Here is a 9488-nt window from a genome sequence, read left to right as displayed (position 1 = left end):
GGACGCCAACCAGGCGGCTTGATTAAAAGTTTGCTTTAAAAACGGGCCCAAGCCGGGAATGGGCCTTAAAACCAGCCCCCCCACCCCCCCAGTGAGGGGAGGCTTCCTGATTCGACGCCCCTGGTCTTGGTGCAAAGCCGCAGCCGATCCCAGCCGCTGCGGTGCGGCCAGATGTGAAAGCGCCGCCGAGGGGGCTGCGGGGGATCTGCCCAGCGGCGCCTACGGTTTGCAGCCAGGCCCTTGGAGGAGGTGGGGCAGGCCGGACATTGCGGGGCGCATCTATACGGGGGCGGGGGGGGGTTTAGTGGCGTCAATCGGGGACATGACTCAGTTCAACCAGGCCAGCAGCCCCCTGTGATGTGAAGGTCAGTCTGCTGCCCCTGTCCCTCCAGTTCACATCAAGGCCTGTTTGCACCTTAGAAGCTGCCTGGGGGAGGGTGGGGGGGCAAGGGGCAGTTGGGGGGCAGCGAGAGGCAGCAATTGTGGGGTCGGCTCACTAGCCGGGTGTGTTTGCTGCAATGATCCCCAGTGAAATCCTTAGCAATGTTGCCACTGAAACAGTTATCTCCGAGAGCCCTATTTAACCCCTGGGTGTGGGGAATGCAGCAGTTCACATCTCAGAGCCCCTGTTTCGGGCTGTCTGCAGACTCAGCCAGACACCTCCGCCTTTGAGCCAATCGGGGCACGTTTTCAAGGTTTGCTTTGCCACCGTCGGGATCAGGAACCAGATTTAAAAAAGGAAGCACGGTGAGACCACGGTGCGGAACCTTGCAGCAAGGGGGGGAGTCTGCAGCTGTGGAATTGCAGAGTGCAGGGGCCCTGCTCTATTGCCAGTGGGTGAGAATGCTCTGTGGGTAAAGCCTGCACTGCGTTCTCTATGCCACAGCGCGTGTGGGCATGCAGAGTGCCTACCCTATTGCTTCTCCGCTCTCTGAGCTAAGACCAAGTGTAAGTAGTCTCTCGGCCTATCAAAGGCGCGTGATCCAGTGTCTTGATGTTTTTGGTCTTTTGGCCTGGAGATGAAAATCTTGTCTGTGTCTCTTGGACCATGAAGTAAAAACATTATCTAAGTTATAGCTGTTCTTATCAGTTTAATATCTGATATGTCCTTTATTCGAGGACTGTATATTACATTGATTTTTGGAATGTGGGGATGGAATAGATGCAGGCAAAACATTGCAATGCACACATGCCATTCCACTCTGCTGGATGGACCCAGAACTGCTCCCCTCTATGTCAGAGCCTCTCCAAAGCTAACAGAGATTCTCCTTTAGCTCAAGTGGCAATAGGAGTCCTGAGTTCTAGCCGGGCTGTGATGCACACTGGATTGACAATCATGTAGTCCCTAAGCAGCTATGGGATTGTGTTAGAAATTCTCACACATTTTCATAGTGTGGACCGTAGAGAGGATCTTGTGGACACCTTCCCACCCATTCATCATTGCCTTGGCCACCTCCCCTCCCTTGGACAAATGGTGCTCCCTCCCCAGAGATTACACTGGGCTGGATGGGAAACACAGAGGAGCTGCTATTGGGAAAAGTGGAATCAGGGCAAACTGGCACCTTCTCCAGCTGTCTTGATGAGCATAAAGGGAGACAGACGGGCAAAGAGAAACACACACAGAGTCAGGGATTCGGTGAGGTGGAGGGAGTTGGGACTGAGAGTTACCTACGTCACAGGACACACACCTCTGCCCCTTAGGGCGGTGGTTTTCAAACCGTGGTCCACAGACCTCTGGGGATCTGCTGACTATGTCTAAGATTTCCAAAGGGGTCCACAACCTCCCTTCGAAATGTGTTAAGGGTCCGCAAATGAAAAAGGGCTGAAAAGCACTGCCTTCAGAAACGAGCCACTGGCCAGGGCCAGCTGCGAAAGGGAATGTACGTAGCCACAATTACACGGCCACTAATTTAATTTGTCTCTTTCATGGCCAGTAAGTCACAAATTGCTGCAATCTGGACTCAGCTAGAGCCGACCCTTTCTGGGGACTTGACCCCCAAAGCCTCAAATTGAGGCTTCTCAGTTTTGCAGCTAATTCCAGATTATCCCCGGGGGATTTGGTTTCTGTCTCACAATCAGGTGTGTTTCTATTGATATTAAATCACTCCAGCCCTGCGGGCTGCTTTTCCTAGAGAAGGCAGCTTTTCCTTTTCGCTGTCATGTGCTTTCAGAAAGAGCAATTACTAAGGGGGCAAGACAGAGGATCATTTTAATCAATTCTTGCAGCCAGTTAAATGTCTTCAGACTCTGAAAAATGGAGAGCAGCCCAGTGAAATGCAAGCCAGGATCAGAGATGGGAGCTGGTCCTTCCCTGCATGAAACCAGCTCAACTTCATTCATTCCAGGCAGTTTCACTGGGTTCCCCCCACCTCTCCTTCTCCCCCACCTTACTGTGCCCCAGGAGATGAATGGCACCCTAGCATAAGAAACACACAAGGCCAACAGCTGCTTTAAGGATGCTGAGCATTGGCATAACAACAGTCTGAGGGCAGGTCTCAGTGGATGCAAGGGTACGTGTCCCGGAAAGGGGTGTGTGTTTGCATACATGTGTGTGGCTGTGTATTGGCTAAGATACATATGTGTGTGTGTGTACATGTGTGAGGGCCTATGTGTATATGGGCATATGTGTTTACCTAGATTGTAAGTTCTTTGGGGCAGAGCCTGTCTCTTTGTTCCGTGTTTGTACAGCACCTAGCACCGTTGGGGCCGAGACCATGACTGGGGCTTTTAGGCGCTACTGGAATCCACATAATCCACACTCATAATAATAATGTCTTTGTGCATGTGCCACTGGGAATTCTTATGTACACGTGAGCTGCAGTAGTGTGCATATGGTTAGGGTCCGTGTGCGTGCATACATGTGTGGGAACATGTGTTTAGCTGTGCAGGTACAAGCAGCGGTTAAAGTAAGATGGCGCGAGAGGAGAGGTCTCCTCCTGTCTCCGTCCCCCAGCCCACTAAAACAGGGGAGCTCCCTCTGAACCCGGCTCCCCTCCAGCTCGCCTCCCCCTCTGCTGGTGCAGGGAGAACTGCCCCTTCTGTTTCAATCAACTTTAGCCACCGCGTACACAGTCACTTAAACTTCTCTGTCCAGGCGTGTCATAGTCCCCTGCTGAATCCAGCACACCCAGCTGGGGCTCCCAGGGGGCAAAAGAGTGGCAGAACCGAGATGGCTCCAGCTGTGCCAGCCAAGTGGGTTTCTCTGCCCCCTGCTTCCCTGGCTCCAGTCTGCAGTCCGGGCACACCAGGCATTCAGTTTGCAGCTGCTGCCGGGAGCTGACGTGGTGGTTCTCATTCCCGCAGCAGGGACGGGGGCAAGCGTTCCTGGGTGGTGTCCAAGAACTGCCAAAAGGGGGCTTTGAAAGTGTTTGTTTAACGCACGGCACAGGAGGAAAAAGCCATCCTTGCTCTTTCCTTTCATGTCGCCACCTGGCAGCTCTCTCCTCCCCGCTCCTCCCTTCCCAAGGGTGAGCGATGAATGCGCCACTCACAAGGGCACCCACGCTGCCATCTGGGATTACGGGGCCAGAACCGACCTGACCACAATGCAGCCAAATGCCAGTGCACAATGGGCTGTGACACACAAAACGCTGCCAAACTGGCCCCCACCCGCAGCCCCCACTCTGTCTTTGTCCCAGAGTATCTCTCCTCCGCCCCCTTTTAGGCCCGCTGTCACTCACCCACCAGCTCCCATGCTTGCTCACACGGCCATTGAGTTGGGGGGTTGGGTGGGAGTTTGGGGGTTGCCCCTGTCCTGTGGTTAGTGAGCTGCTTGCTCTGACTGGGGCGGGGAGCAGGGGCTGTCCGGCTGGCTCCTTTCAGCTGCACTGTTTTCACTGTCAGAGCCTGTGCCCACTGGAACACATCTCAAGGGTGTAGAGGTGACATGCTGTTGTCACAACAAGGGGCCAAATCAACCCTGGTGTAACTCCAGTGAAGGTAAGAGAGCTGCCCTGGGGTTGCCATAGGCCAGGGTGTCAGCTGGCCAAGGAGAAAGGCCAGAGCCTCAAAGGTATTTTGGCTCCTGACTTCTATGGAATTCAGTAGAAGTTAGGAGCTTAAATACCTTTGAGAATCTGGGCCAAGGTGCTGTCCAGGCTGGCCCTAGTACATGTGAAAGCAAACCAAGGCTCTTCAGGCATCCCTGGGCTCCACTAACAGGCCTCTGCTCCACTGAACCTTATTGGGGTTTCCCTGTGCAACGCGCCTGTTGCTCACCAAGAGGAAGGGCCAACTCCAGGAGCACCATGGGAACAAGTGTCAGCAAAGGATTTTCAAGGGCGGGGAGGGGGGGCAGAAGCTGGACTTACAAGGAGACAGCATGGTCTAGTGGTTACAGTAGGGGATCAGGAGTAAGGAAACCTGAATTCTTTTCCCATTTCCACCCTGACCCCCTGCATGAGCTTGGATGAGTCACTTCCTTGCCCCGTGCCTCAGTTTCCTGACCTCCACCCAAATTATGTCATTAGTGCCACTAGTACCAAGTGCCCCCTCCCCCTAACTCTGTGGCTGCTGGTTCTCTGTGCCCTCCTCCCCCCACGACTCGCTGTTCGGGGACGTTCTGTGTGGGCGTATCAGTCACATTCATTAGCAGTCAGGAGAGTCAGACAAGGCAAATGGGCAGCCGGGGATTCTGCACTGGGGATGGATGGACAGGCTCTCCCCATGGGCCTCAATCCCGAGCATGAGCACTTTGGATGGACATCAAGGCCCAGACCCTCAATGGGCTTTAGGTGCCTAACTCCTACTGAAATCAATGGGAGTTAGGAGCCTAAATACCTTTGAGGATCTGGGCCCAAGGCCTTGCTCTCAGCCTCAAAGCTCTTCACAACCCCACTTCCCCTACATCATCTCTGCTCATCTCATCTTAGTCCCAGCCTTTTTGCTCATTACATTCCTCTCTTTCCTCTCCTCCAAATGCTCCCGCCTCCCTCTTCTGCCACACTGTCCCCTAGGACGCCCACTTCCTATCTCACTCCTGGCATTGCACAAAGCTGGTCTGGTTTTCAGGAGCACTGAGCAACTGCCATTTCTGTGGGTGGCAATGGGGCTTCTAGGGGCCTGACCTGTCTGAAAATCAGGGCAATAATAAATAATCAATCCCTCCAGAAAACCCACTTCTTCAGAAAAGGCTTCCTTGCCCGGCAGTGTCTCTTCCCGCCACCACGTCTTCCTGTGCTGGCCTAGGTGTTTGTCTGAACTGGACTGTAAGCTCTTCACTCCCGCAATCAGGGCCCATGGGAAAAGCTCTGTGGGCTGAATAGGAAATAATTGCCATACTTAATCAATAATATAATTTGCATTTGAAGCTCCTCTCACATGAGGCTCCCTGAGCACTGTACAAAGCAACCTGGTCAGTCACAAGTAAGAACAGTAACAACAATACCCAGAAAGTGAATGGGACCCTGTTGGGCCAGGTGTGTACTCAAAGCCCCCACTCCTGCAATCAGGTCCCCACAACAGACCCATAGACCTGAGAGAGGAAGGATGGTAGAGTGGTTTGGACACTTGCCTAGGAGACTGGGATTCAACTCCCTTCTCCTTTACAGGCTTCCTGTGTGACCTTGGCAAGGCCCGAGGGGTTTCGGAGCGCGGGTTAAAGCAGCAGCGAAGGGGCGGATTAGCAGCAGAGTGAGAGCCTAAAGGGCAGTCCCAGGTGGGCCTGGAGCTGCTAAGCTGAGTTGCTGTGTTTTCACTTCCAGTTTAACCTGGTTAGCTAACCTGAGTTCAGAAGGCTTTGTGTGTGTGTGTCTAACCTGAGCTCAGAAGGCTCTGTGTGTGTGTGTGTAACCTGAGTTCAGAAGGCTTTGTGTGTGTGTGTGTGTGAAGATTATGAGCCCTTCAAATATTAGGGGGCCATATAAGGACCTAAGACAGATAGATCGAGTCACTGAATCTGCCCATGCAGATCTGATTACAGGATCAGGACTAGAGTTAGGGTTTTGGAGGGTTTGTTTTGTTTTGTTTGCAAAAGAAGCTTTTAGAAAACCTAAAATCAAAAGAAATGTCTTCAGGATGATAATTATTTAATTTCAGTGGTAACTGCTTGAGTACTGCCCAATTCTTGTGATGTTATCTCATGAGATGCCCCAGCTGCTGGAGTCATGTGATTATGTGAGAAGCTCAGCTTTCATTAAACAAAAATAAAGTCTCTAATCCCTATGTTTGCAGAGACCTATTTGAAAATGTGACCAAAAAACAAGATGTCAAAGAACCTAAATCATGTTATTTAAAAAACCCTCATGATTTTTAAGCCACACTCGTTTCAATTTTTTTCAGTAGGTTTTTTTCCCCCCAACCGAACCAACTCAGCCAAATCAACTTGAATTTTCAAAATATTTCAGTCACTGAATTTCCATTTTTCACCAAAAAGTTGAGGTTGAAAAGTTTTACCCAGCTCTGTGTGTAACCTAGAGAGGAACATTTTTACATCTGGTGGTGGTGAGTGGCCAGAACAATCAAGCTCCCCAGATGGTGAGCACTCTGGACAGCCAGCAGTTCAGAGGTCAATACTCCATACAGTCATTGATCATTATAAGGCAGCTTTCACCATCCACCATATATCACAGACCCGGAAAAGGTGCCTGTACAAACAGATGCTTCTTATAACAAGGTGATACCCACAGCAGGTTTCCCCATATTTCTGCACCAACTCAATCACTTTACAAAGTCCAGGATTGCTTAGAAATAATGAAGGGAGCAGATGGCTCAGACAGATGGGAGGAAGAGGCATTCTCGCTCTAAATTACACAAACAAACATTTATAAAGTGATTAAAATCACAGCCCCATTTTTAAATTCTTGGTAAAACGATGAAGGGGCCGGGGGGCAAGTGAATTCAGCACTGGCACTCCCGTCAAGGAACTCCAGGAACCAGGGAAAGCTAATTCACCATGGGAGTCTGGCAGGTGCTGAGTGCCCTCAACTATCCTGGAACTATGGGGAGCTGCAGGTGCTCGGCACCTGTAAAAGCCAGCCCTGAGGGCCCAGATCCTCAAAGGTCTTTAGGAGCCGAACTCCCACTGAAATCAAGTTTGGCACCCACAAGCTGAGACACCCAAAAATCAGTGGACTCTTTTGAAAATATTGACCATAGTGATTTGCTTAAGGACACACAATGCATCAGGACCAGAGCTAGAGCTAGGACCCAGGAGTCCTGCCTCCCAGTCCCCTGAACTGACCGGCATACAGATGACAGGCCATCTGGCCTTCCTAGTGATCTGACAACACCCATACGCCTAGCATCTCTTTGGTTTTGTTTTATATTGAACATAGTTGAAGGAGGCAAGAGAGGTTCTGTAGCAAAGTGACATGGCCAATACGAAGAGCAATGTCAGTGAAGAATGCAAACAAAAAGTCTTGCTCTTTTTCCGCTCGAGAGCTAACAGAGCCAGCAACTGCTTTGAACTGAAAAATCTCTGCCCTACAGCCAAGAGCCCTGGCTTACATGTTCAGAAGTGACTAGTGATTTTGGGTGTCCAATGTGGGAGCAAAACAGAGAAATCGGGACTTGGGATTGGTAACATAAAGAGCAAGCAAAAATCTGTCAGGCCTTTTCTCAAGACCATAAAGCAGCTCAAAGAGACCCAGAGCCATTTTCTCCCCATCTGTGTGAGCTTCTCTTCGCAGACCACCTTGAGAAAGGAGAATACACTTCTGAGGGGTTAAACCCCAACCTAGACTGAGGGTCAGGTGCACTTGATGTGGGTAAAAAGGGCAAGGACTGCCGACGATTTTAAAATAGATTTGGAGAGATTAGTATCATCTTGTCTGTGACTAAAAGAAACCTGAAGGGCTGGAGTTGGTAATGACAGTGCTGGGTAGTCTCATGCCATGTGGATCAGGTTTGCACTTGAAAATTGGTCTAAGAATCTGCTAGCCCTCTGGAAGGAGCGTCTGCTGCTCGGCTGGAGGTGAGGAATAAGACCTGCATGGACAGAGTGCAGCTCCCCAGGAAGGTGATTCCCACCCCACCCCACCCCCCCGTAATAATATTCATATCTGTTTTAATCCACGGCTCCATGAGTGACGGAGTCATGGCTGACGCAGAATGATTTGAAAGCAACCCATTTCCGATTCAAAACCCTTCCCTAAAACCATGCTAATCCCCTGCACTGGAATGGATTTCAGGAGGGAGATGGAGCTTTCTGCCAGGAGGATAATACGGGATGTGGGACACAAAGACTCGGATACGCAGGTCTTTATTGTTCCATAAAACGCTAAGTGATTTACACAGCCCCCTGGGCACTGAAGCCGAGATGGTCGGATACAGAATTTCCCTCCCACCCCCATGTCCCCCTTCTGCTCTGCCTCTCTTTACTGCAAGGATCTCTGGGAAAAACTGGGCCTCTGCACTGCTCTCAGTTTCCTCAGAGTACAATTCCATCATTGCCAGCTGGGCCCCATCTGTGTGAGCTTCCTCCCAGCAGTGCCCTGTCCGTGCCGGCTGGGCCCCATTGGTGTGAGCTTCCTCCCAGCAGTGCCCTGTCCGTGCCAGCTAGGCCCCATCGGTGTGAGCTTCCTCCCAGCAGTGCCCTGTTCGAGCCAGCTGGGCCCCATCTGTGTGAGCTTCCTCCCAGCAGTGCCCTGTCTGTGCCGGCTTGGCCCCACCGGTGTGAGCTTCCTCCCGGCAGTGCCCTGTCTGAGCCAGCTGGGCCCCATCGCTGTGAGCTTCCGCCCGACAGTGCCCTGTCAAGGTGCGTCCGCTTGCTCAGAGGGCAGCTGACACCTGCTGACCCCGGCAAGCTGCTCTGGAGCCCAGCGAAGCTCTGGAATCAGGTCTCTCCGTTTTCAGCAGGTGCTGGCCAATTATGTCTAGCAGGGAGCTCAGGCTTGGGGCTTCTCTGAGGGGAGGGGACATGAGCAGAGACACCATGAGGGAGGCCCAGGGATGGCTGCAGCCTCCATGTTCTGCTCAGCCCAGTCCAGATGCCTGATCCTGTCACTTCTGCTTTTTCCTGCCTCTCCGTCTCCTGGGGGAATCTCTCCTTCGGGCTTGTTTCGGCCTGGTGACTGCAGGAGGGAGGCGAGGCGCCTGGCAGGGCCCTGGGGGACGCTGAGGCTTCTCCCTCTCCCCCTCACCGGGGAAATCTGCAGGTATTTCCTCAGTTGCCATGGCAGCAGTGAAGCATTTGAGGCAGGCAGCCGCTTTGCTCCAGATTCTCGCCGGCTCCGTTGTCTTTTGTCAATGCAAAGGCGTCTCGGGGCTGCACAGTGCACAGCGACGAACTGGGGGGAGCCAGGAGGCCGAGGCCTGAACCGGAACACAGGGAGCAGAATTGTGCATTGTCCAACCGGCCAGTTGGGGGGCCCTGGAAAAATGGGTGCCCCATCCCCTGTAGACATGCGCTGGGGCAGGGCAGGGCAAGCCCCCACGCCCCGACCCCTCTCTGCTGCCCAGCAGCAGCACCGGGCGGGCGGGGGAAGCCCCAGCACCCAGACCCCAGCTGCGGCCCCAGGACTGGATGAGCTCTGGCTCCCTGCTGTGGC

At 52.5% G+C, this 9488-nt stretch overlaps 1 non-coding gene across 1 annotated transcript; it reads left to right on the top strand.

The window, feature by feature from the left end:
• Nucleotides 1–1036: 1036 nt before the first annotated feature.
• LOC140900611 (U2 spliceosomal RNA) lies at nucleotides 1037–1220 on the top strand. Its single transcript, XR_012155680.1, has one exon. It is a non-coding gene; the product is annotated as a U2 spliceosomal RNA (small nuclear RNA).
• Nucleotides 1221–9488: the final 8268 nt, after the last annotated feature.

Source organism: Lepidochelys kempii, chromosome 19 (assembly GCF_965140265.1).
Source record: "Lepidochelys kempii isolate rLepKem1 chromosome 19, rLepKem1.hap2, whole genome shotgun sequence".
Classification (NCBI taxonomy): domain Eukaryota; kingdom Metazoa; phylum Chordata; order Testudines; family Cheloniidae; genus Lepidochelys; species Lepidochelys kempii.
The sequence above is the reverse complement of the archived record's forward strand: the minus strand, read 5'-3'. Positions and strand labels throughout refer to the sequence as shown.